Genomic DNA, 9,319 nt, shown 5'->3' with positions numbered 1-9,319 from the left:
AAAGTTCGCGGGCCACAGCTAACGATTGGCATAACTTGACGGGCCGTAAAGGTAGTCTTCTCCCCCACACACAAACACACTCATACAATACATGTACACACATGTAGCCTACACACCTGCAATTTTCAATTCAATTTCAATTCAATTCATTTATTTTTCTTCTTTCAATCGTTCATATTTACAATGATGGTACATTTTTACATATTCACATATTTATATACATAGAGATCAATTTGCACAATACAGTACATTAACAAAATGAACATGAAATTGAAAGGGAAGGAGGGCCAACTAATAAGCAGAGCTTGTAGGGTGTAAGCCCCCCTGTAAAAGTTATTATCATGAATTATTATTTTATGAGAAAAAAACAAAAACAACCATAATAACAATAACTGATTCAGTAATACCAAAAAAAAAAATCACTTTTAAACGCAAAACATTGATAAATACATACATGTTTATAAAAAGAAACAATCAAAGTTGCATAAAGTCACACTCTAAATTATATTTGATTGGGGAATGCAATAGCCTAGTAACTATTCAGAAGAAAGCTTTTAAGTCTTCTTTTGAAAATTTGTATCGAATTACACTGTATAATATCATTTGAAAGAGGATTCCACAGTTTTGGACGTGTAAAAACAAATGTCTTTCGTGCAAAAGATGTTCTATTTAATGGTAGATGAAAAGAGCTCGCCTGGCGAGTGAGGTAACTATGAATCGAATCATTTCTTACGAACATATCATTAAAAGGCAAAGGTAATTGTTTAGTGTTGAGCTTGTACATTAACTGTCCAAGCTAAAAAATATACAAGTCTTTAATTTTCAAAATGTTATTATTCAGAAAAAGATTATTTGTGTGTGCCCGGAAATCTGCATTATTAATAATACGAATCGCTCTTTTTTGTAATATAAAGAGTTTATTAATTTGGGAAGTTGCTGCACTGCCCCAGGCAATAAGTCCGTAATTCAAGTAAGGAAGAATAAGCGTAGAATACAAGGATAACATAATATAATGGGGTAAGAAGTGTCTTAATTTGCTAAAGATACCAGTGTTGCGAGCAATGATTTTGCAAATACTGTCAGTGTGCGCTTTCCACGATAGTTTTTCATCAATAACTAGCCCCCAAAATTTTGCAAAAACAAACAAGCAAACAAGAAAATCAGTGGAAAAAAATCAGGCTTACTGGTGACAAATGAGGCAAAGTGGTTTACCTTTCTCTACTATGAAGAAATAATTCAGAGACCAATCTGATTTAAAATTTTCCTTTTCCTTTTCTTCGCAAGCCTCGGAGTCGATGCCATGTTGGTTGTTGTTTTAAATAAAATCAAGGACACAGCAGAAAGAATATTCTAACTTCATTAGTTACACACTGTACATCTCATTGACCGCGGTGAAGGGAAGGGGACTATCCAGTTTACGATTGAAGGTAATACAAAAAAAAAAAAAAAAAAAAAAAAAAAAAAATAGCCCCTAAAACACTTCTGCTTTCGGGCAAAATTGAATATAAACATTTACCGGTGCTCCTGGTAATTTTTGATGAATTTAAAATAGCGCCTTTGGCCGTACGTACAATGGTAGCTATGACCATGAAAATCTCAGAATATGTAGTTGTGAGATATAATTTCCAAACGGGAAAAGCTAATCGGTAGATTTTAGTCAAGAAACATTATTTCATAGCTAATTACTATCTTGACCTTGAGTGGGAGCTATACAACTTAAAGAGTTTATTACTTACAATTTCATAAATTTTGACTAGATTTCAACCGCGACAATGATCACTGAATTTTATAGGATCGCATATTATGCTTCCAATATGTTCGTTTGAACCAAATTCATGACCTCATACCAAAACTTTGTAATCGCTTTAAGATTTATGAGAAAATTCAACGGCGTGAGAAAAGGATTGTCAGTTTCAAGACAAGTATAGCATTTCAACCATGTTTCTCGATTCACAACATTTGTATATTTACAAATGTTAACACTACGTGGGGAAATTACAAACTGAAATTGAAACGGCTAGTGATGTAAATGTCGTTAATTAATGTAATGTAATGAGAGGAAATTTGAGGAATTTTATATCAACCAAGTAGGCTAACGAGTTAATATGTTGTGAATGATGAAAACAAATAATGGAAATAGAGATAGCTGTGTGTAAATGTTTTACCCTATTTCATCGCTGCTATGTGGGCAGCATTCTATTAATGAGCTATTTTTTATAATTACTTTTTCAATGCCCCGCGGGCCGCACCAGTAGAACTCGCGGACCGCGGGTTGGCCACCCGTGTGCTAAATGATCAACCTTCTCTGATCGATTCCACAACGTTTCTTTCACATGCAATCGCATGACCAGAACTCAACTTTATCTTTAAATGGTAATCCCTATCGCACTTCAAAGTGCACAAACGTACATTTTTTAGAAAGACCCGTTTAGGGTGTGAATTTTGGGGGAAAACACGCGAAATCCTCATATAACGGTATTTTGGCTTCAGAAGAAATCCTCGTTTTGGGGGTTTCTGAAAACCTGTAGTCGCGCACATTAAAAAATTAACCAAAAATTGAATAAAAAATAAAACCTTAAATCAATCACATGAAAATTATATTCCATTTTAAAAAAAGGAGAGTAATAAAACAGGAATTAAATTTTCGTCATGCCCCTATATTTATTAAAAGAGGATTTTATAATAACGAAACGCGCATATCGTGGAAATATTGTGAGAGGATTGGAAAGCGAGTGTGCTTTCTATTATAGAGGTGAAAAGACATGAGCCCCTGAATACTGGCGTACTGATGGGGTTAGCGGGGCTCGGGGGTGGGGGGGTGTGGGGGAACCGCGCGAAATCCTCATTTAGGGTGTATTTTGGCTTCAGAAGAAATCCTCGTTTAGGGGGTATCTAAAAAAAACTGTAGTCACGCACATAGGTGCCGGAAGTGGGGGGGGGGGGGGGGAGGACATGAGGCGGTCGCAGTCGGCCCCCACAAAAGTAAATGTGTGGGGAGAGACGCATTTTCACCCCTACCCCCCCCCCCAAAAAAAAATATATATATATATATATATGTATATATATATATATATATATATATATAACAAAAATCAGCAGTTAAGGACTCTAATCAAAAATAAAATAAAAAGTACAAAACCTTAAAAAAATAACATATAACTTATTTTCCATTAAAAAAAAGAAGAGTAAACATGAATTAAATTTCCTAAACATTCTGCATGCCCCTATATATTATTAATGGGTGATTTTATGATAGCGATACGCGCATATCGTGAAAATATTGTGAGAGGATGGGAAACCGTGTGTGTTTTTTTATTATAAGGGTGAGAAGACATGAGCCCCCGAACACTGGCGTACTCATGGCGTGGGAGGCAGTTTCCCCCAAAATAAAATTCAAACGTGGATTATTTCTTATTTGATATCAGCTAGTGATTTCAAAGGTTGCTGAAATGACATGATTTTCTGGGATTTTTTCTCAGTTATCTTTGTAACTTATACTTTTGTATGCGTTAGTTGAAAATTGAATATTCAGTATACAGTCAGGTCAATCAGAATGCTTTAATAGTTAGAAGCCTTCAAGTCACGGCCTGCAAAACGGCGGGAATCGGGTCTCAAGCCCCCCTCCCTTTATTGAAAAAATATCTTAAAGAGAAAAAGAAAGAAAGAGAGAAAGAAAGAAGGAGTGACCTGCCATTGTCACATGTGAGGTATTGAAATATACTAATCTGACCGTATTTAAATACCTAAAACACCTGATCTTACGAGGGCTCCGCCCCCTGGACCCCACGCCATTTAGTAACCTGCCAGTGTCACAAATAAGGTAGGGTAGGTGTAGGAAATTGGAGACCGTAGGGAATTGGAGACCACCAAGCTTGAACCCATCACTGTCTGTCCGTGTTGGCTCCAATATTGATATGGCACCATTATGTGGCCTTTAACAGCACTACTTCATATATCCAATTCATTTCGAAGACTACAATGCGTTCTCTCTCCGAGAAAATTGGCAAATTTGTCTAAAAAAAGCAATTTTGATATAAAAACACCATTTTCATTGAATGTTGTGGTGTATGCAGATATTTAGGGGTGGCTCTTAAAAAGAAGTTTTAAAAGGAAGTTTACGAAATGTGCCAACCATCACAGAAAACTTATGGCCATTGTGTGTTGTGAATGGGGGATACCAGGTCCAAGATGGGGGCCTACTTTCCCCAGTTGTTCATTTCATGTTGAAAGGCACTATCATGAAACACATGTGGTTGTTCGTGTCACCATTCTAATTTGAGTGCATTTCACTTTTATAAGTTGTTTCTATAGCTGTGAGTTTGATCAATGTAAAAGTCACATTGCCAGAAAATTATTCTGAAAGTATTTAAACATAATTTAAACTAGCACCTTTATTGCTGTGAACGAAAAAACTACAAAAATATTTTGGGCCACATTGTTTTAAAATCGTTCCAAAATTACAGTACGTTCATAGGCTGTATGTATCTCTTTCAAAAAGTGTTTGAACTAACTATAACAATCCCATTTTCATTCAAATTGTATTCAAAATGTCTTGATTTATAACTATACCTTATTACCTAAACATGTAGGTAATAAGAGACCTTTGGTGATGACGTCATTAATCATTGTTATCTTATTAATCAGTTACATCATTGCCACAATTTTGTTACCAAATAAAGAGAAGAAGTTACTGAAGAGAATATAAAACTTTCTGTATGTGTAACATTTTTCATGTTTATGTAAATTATGCAAATGTGCTTAAGGGTCTCCAATTCCTCACACCTACACAGTTAAAATTTTAGTGAACATGTTGTTTAAAAGTTTAAACAACTTTGGATTAACGGGTGACCTGATCTAAGAGTTGTTTAAAATGTTAAGCAACTCGAGTTGTTTAAAGACACTTAGTTGATCAACATTTTGAACAACTTGTTTAAAATCACAATTTAAACAACCGGTGTTGTTTAAAGATGGTTATTTAAAACGGAGCTGTTGTTCAGTGGGGGTTGTTTACACCAACTGGGTTGTTGAAAGAAAGTTGTTTAAAACGGAGCTGTTGTTCAGTGGGGCTTGTTTACACCAACTGGGTTGTTTAAAGAAAGTTGTTTAAAAAGGAGCTGTTGTTAAATAATAATAATAATACTATTGGATTCTTATATAGCGCACGTACCGACCTTGCAAGGTCCTCAAGGCGCTCCAACATTACCCGGCTATATAATAATAATAATAATAGTACATTTATAAAGCGCAGAAACTATCCAACATTAGGTATATATTCTACTGCGCTACAAGAGCTCCTGATATGCTTAGATTTACGGTACAGTTAATTAAAAAGAAGTGTTTTCAGTTTTGACTTAAAGACTATGCTAGGCTGCCAAAGGACATTAGTGCCGCGGCGGGACGCGAACCGTGGACCTTGTGATCGACAGTCCGGCGACGTTTCCACTCATCCACGACACCTCTACAGCTTGGTCGGCCATGATGTGAAACAAAGGTTTTAGCCAACGCGCACTTTACTGGCACGTGACACATGACGTCATATGTAAACAACACTGTCTAAAAGCTCTCGTGTAGTAAATATAGCAGTCATTAAATTTTAAACAGCGAATGTTTAACAAAATTAATTTCGTTTCGAGCAACATTGTTTACAATTTGTTCAACTGTTGTTTAAGATAGTGTACAACTGTAAGTGAACATCACTTTTTTAAGCAGCGTTTTTACTGTGTACCCTATTTACATATGCTTACCTGACCGTCATTTAATGACTAAAACCCCTGAGATTCCAGGGGCTCCGCCCCTTGACCCCACGCTAATTTAGCCACACGCTAAGCCTTACCTGATCTTTGATACTTTGAACAACTTTGGAATACATTTCACGGAGTCTGCATTTAACAAAAAGTGATCCCCTGGAATTTTTGCCCCCCCCCCCCATACATGTCTGAGACCCCCAGGCATCCGCATTTTGAGTACCTAATACATTCGACCAATCTACAAGTTTTAAACTATCTGTTCATCTGTTCATATTTATTTCTGCTAAATGTCAAGATCCTGGCGCGTGAGGATGGGAGTTTTTTAATAAGAATGTGTAAAAACACTGGGCAGTTATTACTGATGTGGGACAAAAGTATTCCCGGTGTGCCTTGAGATTCGTAGTTCTAAAGAAAATAATATTGATGAGTGTAGCGGAGCTGTTTGTTATATTTGTGTGGGTTTTTTTGATGAGAGGAATGAAAGAGTGTGAGTACATAGAGTCCATACAATCTTGAGAATTTGTATCTGCGTTGAGCAGGTTATTATTGAAGTCCCCCATTATAAAGCAAGGTTTGCTTCCCAAATTATTTGGGGATAACAACTTGTTTGTAGCGATGTAATAAAATATGAATAGGGTAAGCTCATTGGACAGTACACGGTTCCGATAATAATATTATTTCTTGCTGATACTGTGATCTCTACAAAAAGGCTTTCAATCGAATGCGACATAACAATAAGTTCAGGTATTGGCAAAGCATTATAAAGCTCCTTGAAATTTGCATTGCTACGTACGCCACCACCGGTCTTTTCTTTTCTATTGTTATTTACGAGTTTGTATCCCCTCAGATTTAGAATTTGATGTGGTTCTCTGCGCAGCCGAATTTCACTGACTCCTAGTACAGAAAGATTTAATTTAGCGTTTTCTACCGTGTTTTGGAGTTGATATAAATCTTTGTTTAAGCTTCTAATATTAATATGAAGAATGGAAAGTGTTTTATTTTGGTTATTTGGGCAATTTCCAAAAATTTATTTATAGTACAATATTTGGATGTTGGTGGTATAATGAGAGTGTCATTTGGATCAATGTGATAATGGTATTCGGGTGTAGGTTTTTAAAGCTATTAGATGTATCTGTTTCGTATTGGTCAGCATTTGCCAGGTGTTTATCGTGGCCGACATCAGACCTGGGCTGCAATAAAGAGGATTGATTAGTCATAAAATCGTCATATGCTGTAAAAAAAAATTAAATGTATGTGTTCATCATAGGAACATTTCACGTTGAGAACAGGGTTGCTTGCTTATGATACGAGACTCTCGAGGAGAGAAATCATCGCACTGTTGAAATGAAAGACAAATAGAAAATGACGGACTCACCCAAAAAGATATTCATAACAAGACATAAGTACAAGGGAAAAGGGTGTAATACTATGCCAGTGTGGATTAATGCATTGAAAACATCCTTAGAAAGTATATTATGTCTACTTTATGTAAAGCTAGAAATTATTCTTATACAAGATCATAGTTTTATCACAATTACTATTTATTTTGGGGTTTCGTTTTTTTTTCTGGGACTCACTTTTTCCTCTGTCACTGTTCAGATCTCGCATGCACCTGAGAAAGGAATTTTCAATCTCTACGATATACGATTTAATTTTACAAAGTATAGGGTTCCCTCTACGACTCCATTTCTTTTGCTGGTATTTTCTGAAGTCTTTCACTGCATGGATTCTTTGAGTTTGACTTTATTGTACATGCAGATTCTAAACAGATAACAAAATATACACAAAAGACATATTGTTTCATAATTTTACAAACTGATTATAGTTATTGACAAATTAATCAGACCACAAAATCATGGGGCACCAAAGATGTTTGAAGACTAACATCATGATAGAGAAAATCCAGACAAAAAAAGTACAAAACTGTAAAATGTGCAGAAACCTTTTGAAAAGCATAGCTTGTAAAAGATAGGTTCCTTGGAGTCGTGTAAAAAAATGACCAGGACAGAATATGTTTACTTTAGAGAGACACACAAAATCAAACTTAATAGGGCAGTGATTTGACACATAATTGTATACGAGTTCAATATAATTTGAGACTAATAAAGATATACACTAAAAGGAATAGGGGTAACGAGCCAATAAATAACAGATTATCCACTTATTTCAACCACATGGGCCCACCACTTGAACGTTTATAAAACCGTACACGAGAAATCATGAATTATTAAATTCCTTCCCTGATAAAGTTCACTTGTGTTACAGAAGCACACCTACAATTGAAATGAAATGTTGATGGTACACGTTATAAGGAAAAAGAACATTATATACCAAATGTCTAATCAACATGATTATTGTATGCATTCAAAAACAGTTAACTCGACTTTATTTTAGATTGATGAGTTTGTTATTTATTAGTCACTCAAAAAAAGAGACTTGAGAATAATTCATTCACATACAAAAATCTTCTTTTTCAATTATTACCTTTAAATGTGTTTAATATATTTCTCTGTAATCCTGGTGTTTTCACGTATCAACATAAGATAAATGAATTGCCTGATTTAATTGCTTTCCTTTTCACAAAAAACTTGGATATTCATACATACCCTAAGACGAAAAAGAATGACTTTCATACCCCCGTGTATGAACTACAGTTGTTCAAAAAGTGTATACTGGTCCATCTTTCTGGAACAATCTTCATCCTGATTTACTTCATCCATCTTCTGTTCATCAATTATTCTCAGGGTTCTTTTTTGAGTGACTAATAAACTATAAGTTGAGTCTTGGAGCAGTTGCCCCAAGCTTGTATACCGTAACTTAAATATAGATTTACCAGGACATCACTAGGGAAAGAAGTGTTTAAGTCTAAGACACCTATATTTCGTGATAAAAGTTTACATAAATTGCTAACATGTATTTTCCAACTAAGTTTACAGTCTGTATAAAGACAACGAAATTGTGTGTGTTCAACGAATAAAATGTTTGTGTCATTAATGTAAATATTCCAAATGGAGACAATATTTACAAACGACTACCGCCTGTTTAAACCCAATTAGAGTGCTCTTACAAGAGTCAGCAGGCATTTGGTGCACATCCATTTGGGTTTTCTGTGGATGCATCTGAACGGTAAATATATTGGACCGAGCCTTCCCAGATTGTTATTATTATTTTTTATTTTTTTATTTGGCATTTCAAACATACAATAGAAGGTACAATAGTATGGCAGCATAGGATACAAAGTATGGAAGAATAAAATTGGCTTCCCCTGCTGCACCTCCCGAAGTTGCCTGGAAGAAAAAAAGGGGAATGTGAAATTCTTATAACCCGTTAGTCTTTTCTTCCGACTCGAGGAAATGCAGCAAATGAGGATAAGACAAGCCAATCTTGACGATAAGATACTTCTTAAATACTTTTCGAATACTTCTTGATACCTCTTGATCTCAGAACTTGAAATGTTGTTATCTTTCATGACATTATTCAATCTTGTTTACAGACATGTATGAGAATAGCGCCATCTCATGTCTCATGTCATTTTTTTTTTAATCGACTTTCCTTTTTAGTCGACTCAGTAT

This window comes from Strongylocentrotus purpuratus, unplaced genomic scaffold, assembly GCF_000002235.5.
Source record: "Strongylocentrotus purpuratus isolate Spur 01 unplaced genomic scaffold, Spur_5.0 spur5_scaffold_1, whole genome shotgun sequence".
Classification (NCBI taxonomy): domain Eukaryota; kingdom Metazoa; phylum Echinodermata; class Echinoidea; order Camarodonta; family Strongylocentrotidae; genus Strongylocentrotus; species Strongylocentrotus purpuratus.
This window is presented reverse-complemented; position numbering follows the sequence as displayed.